The 6,173-nt window shown below is 44.3% G+C and overlaps 1 long non-coding RNA gene across 1 annotated transcript in view; it reads right to left on the reverse strand.

The window, feature by feature from the left end:
* The window catches only part of LOC128569194 (uncharacterized), a 29,065-nt gene extending 23,489 nt beyond the window's left edge, over nt 1–5,576 (reverse strand). The window contains exons 1-2 of the long non-coding RNA XR_008375282.1: nt 5,495–5,576; nt 2,993–3,097 (exon numbers count right to left, since the gene is read on the reverse strand). This is a non-coding gene — a long non-coding RNA (uncharacterized LOC128569194). The remainder of the gene's footprint in view (nt 1–2,992; nt 3,098–5,494) is intronic.
* Nucleotides 5,577–6,173: the final 597 nt, after the last annotated feature.

Consider the following 6,173-nt stretch of genomic DNA (forward strand, 5'->3'; position numbering starts at 1 on the left):
AGAACAGGAAGTAAGAATTTTGGAAATAAGAGTCACTAGCCAAGGAAACTTAAAATGAGCCTCTGGCAGTTTTATGCCCCTCCGAAGCTCTTCTTTAAGTCCAGATACTTATCTGGTGTCCAGCTCAAGAATGTGAGAAAAACCCTCTAGAAAGGCAGAGCCTAGAATGCAGGGAGTTCAAACTTGGGCAGCAGACAGAACTTGGTCCCGTCAGCAGTCTGCCACTTTGTTCTGAGGCTCAACTTTCCTTATCTAAGATAAGGGGATAAAAACACAGCCCTCCCCAGGTTGTTGTGACGATCCAGTGATGTAATGACACGCAGAGCTGCCTTTAGCACAGGTAGTTATGCTACAGTAGTGATGTGTACTTTTATTACTTTTCTTCTTATTTATTTACTATTATTTATTATTTCTTACCCCAGCCTGCCAAGATGCTCTGGAGTCCAGAGGACCAGTGGGGCTTGGCCAGAGACTTCAGCTTCAGCATCCTGACCCCGGTTTTGGCTCCTTCCTGTGGGGACTGGCTGTCATCTCATGCTGAGAGCAAGCCCTGTCCAAAATCTCACCTCCTGTCTGGACTGGTTATTTGGACTTGTATTTACTTAAATCTTTGAAATATTTGTAAATAAATTTGTTCATTGTGTTTCTTTCTTTTTTTTTTGAAACAGAGTCTCAAGCTATCACCCTGTGTAAAGTGCTCTGGCGTCACAGCTCACAGCAACCTCCAGCTCTTGGGCTTAAGCGATTCTCTTGCCTCAGCCTCCCAAGTAGCTGGGACTACAGGCACCTGCCACAATGCCCGGCTATTTTTTGGTTGTAGTTGTCATTGTTGTTTGGTGGGCCTGGGCTAGATTCGAACCTGCCAGCTCTGGTGTACGTGGCTGGCGCCCTAGCCGCTGAGCTACAGGCGCTGAGCCCATAGTGTTTCTCTACATTTTGTGAAGACAAGGTGAAAGAAGGGGAAAGGCTATCCTTAAAAAAATAAGTGAAAATTCTATGATTCCAATCATCTTGGATTTTGAAGTTAAAATAAAATTGAGGGTAGCTTGACTTTCCAAGACTGAAAGTGATTCTTATAAATTAAAGACAATTTTTCCTGGGTGGCACCTGTGGCTCAAAGGGGTAGGGTGCCAGTCCCATAGGCCAGAGGTGGTGGGTTCAGGCCCAGCCCTGGCCAAAAACTGCAAAAAAAAAAAAGAAAGAAAAAAATCCTGCCCCCTCTCCCCCCCACTGGGACTGCTTCACTTTCCTACTGTTATCCGATCTGGGTAAGTAAAGGTACATCAGACTTAAAAATATGTATCAGCTTAGAATAATTGCATTGGCCTCAAAGTATTGTAGATAAATACATTTTTAAAAAACTTTGATGTTCTTGCAAACAAGTATCAAATGAACATACACAGGAGTGCTTATGAATTGGAGAAAGATAAAGCATGAAAAAATAAGTAGAACTAGATTTTCGCAAAGCATTAAAATCACCTTTAATGATTTATATGGGGATGTTTTTCCAGAAAAAAAAGAAAAGTGACAATTTGTCCCACCATGTACCTAGGAAGACTGCTCTGTTTGCTGCATAACATCTATTTACCCAGGAAATGAAGAATAGCTTGCATTCTGGGAGATCCACACAGAATGGGCTGTCCCTATCAGGTATCTTTGGTCCCTTCCCTGGCCACATTCATTTTATTAACTCTTGTTTCCCCTCTGGCTGGATTCTTCTAATAGCAGTGCAATTCAGATTGATAAGAAAATTAATATAAAGCAGACTAATTTATAAATTCTATTTGCTGATGAAACTGCCAAAAATCAAGATTAATTTTATCTTCTCAAGAATATTTCTTCCTGACTTGTCTCTGTAAAACACACGAGATCCCTTCTCCTTGGAGGCTGGTGGAGATTTCAGAGTCATCTTTGATCTCTTGTTCCCTGCACCAGTCTTTGACCAAGTGGATCCATCCTGTCTCAGCAATGGCTCCCCTCTCACCTGCTTTGTGTCCATTTCACACCCAACTCCCTGTCCAGATCGCCCTGTCCCAGCTCCTGCAGGGGCCTTAGGAGTGATTTTCCTGTCTTCAGTTCTCTCCTTCTCCCAACAAACTGGTACCAGGTAAAATTTCCTAATCTCCAGCTCTGCCCACGTACGAGTATTGTTCTGTCTGCACCTCTTTTCATTGCTTCCAGAATGAAGCCCAGTAGTCTTCAGCCTTTTGCTTTCCCACTCAGCCTTCTGCTTTCCCACTCAGCCTTCTGCTCCCACCCTCCCCTCTAGTCAGATTGGACTCCCAGCTTTCCTAACAAGTAAAGCCTCCTTCAGTGGATGAGACAGAAGTGTGAGGCTTGGCTACTGGAAGGCTTTCCATCTCCCCACAATATCCTGTTCCTCAGATCTACCTGAAAGGATCTCATACATCCTTTATGTCAGCGTTTTTCAACCTTTTTTTAATCTCAGAGCACACTTGAACCTACAGTTAAACTTCTACAGCACACTTAAATGATGTTGATAAAAAAAAAGAGTGAAAAAAATACTTACTGTGCTTTGAACTTCTTTTAAGATCCTCTTGCAGCTCATTGGTTGAAAATCACTACTTTACACAAGAATGGAGAAGCATAAATCCTATGTACTCAATTTTGATATGAGGACAATTAATGACAATTAATGACACGGTGTGGGTGGGGGAATGGGGCAGCAGAGAGAGAAAGGAGGAAGGAGCGGGGAAAGGAAGAGCAGAGAGAGGGAAGGAGGGGGTGGGGTCTTAGCGTGTGACACACCTTTTGGGTGCAAGACACAATTGTAAGAGGGACTTTACCTAACAAATGCAATCAGTGTAACCTGGTTCTTGTACCCTCAATGGATCCCCAACAATAAAAATTAAAAAAAAAAGGAAAGAAAGAAAAAAGAAAATCACTACTTTATGCAGAAGAGCTCCTGGCTTTCAACTCCTATGGTCCTTGGTTCAAATCTCTTTCATGACATTTGTCAAACCATTCTTACTTGTTTGATGTGTGAGTCTGTGTGTGTTATACTTCTGTTCAGGGAGGGGGCTGCGTTCTATTTAGATTTGCAGCAACTCCTGGCACAAGTTCTGACACCTGAGATCTGTTCAATAAATGAATGAATTCATTTACAGAATTGGTTTCACCCAAGCAGTCTCCCTTTCTGCAGTTAATTCAACCCTGAAACTTAGTTTCCTAACAAACTTAGGTGCTGCCTGTGATAACAATATACATCCTACTTGTCAGAAGTTAGTTAGAGTGGCTGTGGGGATAAGGTAGTCCAAGTTAGGTAAATACTTATGGCTGCTAAGCTGTGTTCTGTAGAGAAGGCGTTTGATGATGGGGGGGAGACAGAGTTCTTCCCAGCTGTTGATGATGCTGGTAGTCTGGGGAAGGTGCCATTTGCATCTCCCAACATGTCTAAAGATAGCAGGTATTCCCTGGCATTGCATCTTCCTTAATTTTACACATAAATGGAAGGGGTGTGCCCTGAGTCTTCAATTCATGGAGGTCATTAATCCCCACTTCAGTCGCTTTGACCAACTTTGTCTGCTCCTGCCAAGGAGCAGGGGCCTCACTCCTCTGGTTAACAAGTTACTGTGTCTGGAAACAAACACCACTGCCCGAGCTGGGGGGAGGACTCCCTTATCCGCTAATCATGGCTGCCCAGTACAAAGGTTTTCTTGCTGGGGTGACAGCACTTCATCCTTGAACAAAGAGAAAGAACTCAGAGGGATTATCTTATCTTATCCTGAGATGACATGATACCTCTTAGAGCGGAACTGTACCTTTTAAATGTTCTGTGTGATTCTGCTTAGTAAAGTATCAAAAGAATGGAAAAGCAAGTATCCAATGTGCTCAACACTAATATGAAGCCAGTAGATGAACTAACACACGCCCACACAAGAGAAAAACTCAATTCAATTCATGTTGGGGGCAGAGGGGAGAGAGGAGGGAGGGGGATGGGTGTGCTCCCACCTAACGGGCACAGCGTAAGGGTACATGGCCCACCTCCTGGGTGCAGGACACAACTGCAACAGGACTTTACCTAACAAATGCGAACATTGTAATCTAATCATTTGCGCCCTCGTGTTACCTTGAAATAAAAACAAATTTTAAAAATTAAAAAATCAAATGAAAATGCTAGAAATAAACAAGATGACAGATTTAATGAACTGTTCTATTGTCTCTGCCCAGACCACCACTCTGAAGTAGACAGTTAATCAGGAGCATCACTGTGAGGAGGGCTGAAAGGAGGGGAAGCAGTTTTTCTGGTGGAAACAGAAGAAACAGACAAGGCATTGTTCCTCTCTGGTAATTAGGTTTAAATGACTCTTGAGTGGATCCACTGGTAGCAATGATTGTCACAATGCCCACATTACCCCCTCATGGCCCTGGCTGTCAATACAGCATGCTTTGTAGAAGGGACTCTTTCCTCCCTAGACTATAAGAACTGGCCCCCATAGATTGAGTGTTGGGGGCAGGGGTGGATAAATTCCCATAGTGAAAGATTTGTGCCAGAGATTCCATGCAGGGTATCTGGAATTACGGAGACTAGAGATCAAAGGAACTCTTTAAAGACCACTGTAAGTCCTGTGGATTAAAAAAAAAAGTCATCAGAGGGATAAACCCGTTATTGGAATCCCAGGATATACAGTAAAATTTCAAAGCCTAGCTGGTTAGGTTGCTGGAGGAAAGTTGAGGACTCAAATCCAGGTGATTTAATCTGTCCTTTACCCCTTCATTCAATCTTTGGGTCTGGGGCAAATCCAGGAATGCCAGGGTTCTGTAGAGCTCAGTTTTGTTTTGTTTTTTTGAGACAGAGTCTCAAGCTGTTGCCCTGGGTAGAGTGCTGTAGCTCACAGCAACCTCAAATTCTTGGGCTTAAGCAATTCTCTTGCCTCAGCCTCCCAAGTAGCTGGGACTACAGGAGCTCACCACAACGCCTAGCTATTTTTTGGTTGTACTTGTCATTGTTGTTTGGCAGGCCCAGGCTGGATTCGAACCTGCCAGCTCAGGTGTATGTGGCTGGCACCCTAGCCGCTGAGCTACAGGCGCTGAGTCTATAGAGCTCAGTTTTTAAGAAGTTTCTCTAATTGAATGATGAGGAAACTAAAGCCCAGAGAAGCTAGAGGTCCAGCATCCCAGTGAAGTTAAGGACAGATCAAATGTGCAACACAGGTCTCTGGATTGAGAATTCTTTCTACTGAGGCCTGGGAAACAAAGTCAAAGGAGAAAAAGGCCAAAATTCAGAAATGTTACAAAGAATTAATTTAGGCATGCAGGTTATAGCAGAAGGAACTCCCAATAATTATAGTGAGATAGTGGTGTTTGTTCCTGTGTGTTCCGTAGACCTTCTGCAACAGAGCTCCCTAGATTTCCCAGGAAAGTTGATACAAGTGTGGATTTCTGGCCTTTGCCCCAGACCTATGGAATTGGACTTCCTGGGGGTAGATCTAGGGAACTGCACTTTTAAGAAGTTCCCCAAGTTGATTCTTACCCTTGGCAATGTCATACTACATCCCTCCACCAGTGGCCTTCGCACCAAGGCAGGGCAGTTAGTACTAAACTGGACATGTCAGCTTCGTACCTCTTGTAATTGCTGCTAGGAGGTTTTTGACTTTTAAAAGTTCTTTAGTTAAATATTAGAGAGAGAGGCTCAGCGGCCCCAGATTTCAAAGGCACTTTCCTGTTTTCATAGCTGCTTTAGCTGGACCAGCTTCCAGTGCTGTTTTCCGCTCCTTCTTTGACAGTGCCCTCTCAGAGGCAGTCATCCAACCTCAGGTGACCGTGCCCCTCTTGGCAAAGAAAAGCCAGTGGGAGAAGAGGGTGTTTGCCGCTGCTGCTGACCCTGCTACCCACTCCTGTGGCCTGGCCGGCTTCGGGAGGGCAGAGTTCTGGAGAAGCAGTCACAGGGAGCCAGTGTGGCACAGAAGGAACAAAAATAAGAGGGATGCTCCTCTCCTGGGTCTTGGGAGAAAAGTCAGGGGTTTTTTTGCTTTCAAATTTATGTTTAAATCATATTAGGAAATAGTGCTAAGAGACCAATGTGAGCAGCTGAGAACACTGTAAACCTGACCCCGTCACGGTTTTGAGGTTACACCCTGAGCCTGCTCCCTGACCCCGACTTCTCAGCAGTGGGCTTTCATAAGGAAGGAAAAGGGGTCCGGACAGGAGCA

Source organism: Nycticebus coucang, chromosome 17 (genome assembly GCF_027406575.1).
Source record: "Nycticebus coucang isolate mNycCou1 chromosome 17, mNycCou1.pri, whole genome shotgun sequence".
NCBI classification, from domain to species: domain Eukaryota; kingdom Metazoa; phylum Chordata; class Mammalia; order Primates; family Lorisidae; genus Nycticebus; species Nycticebus coucang.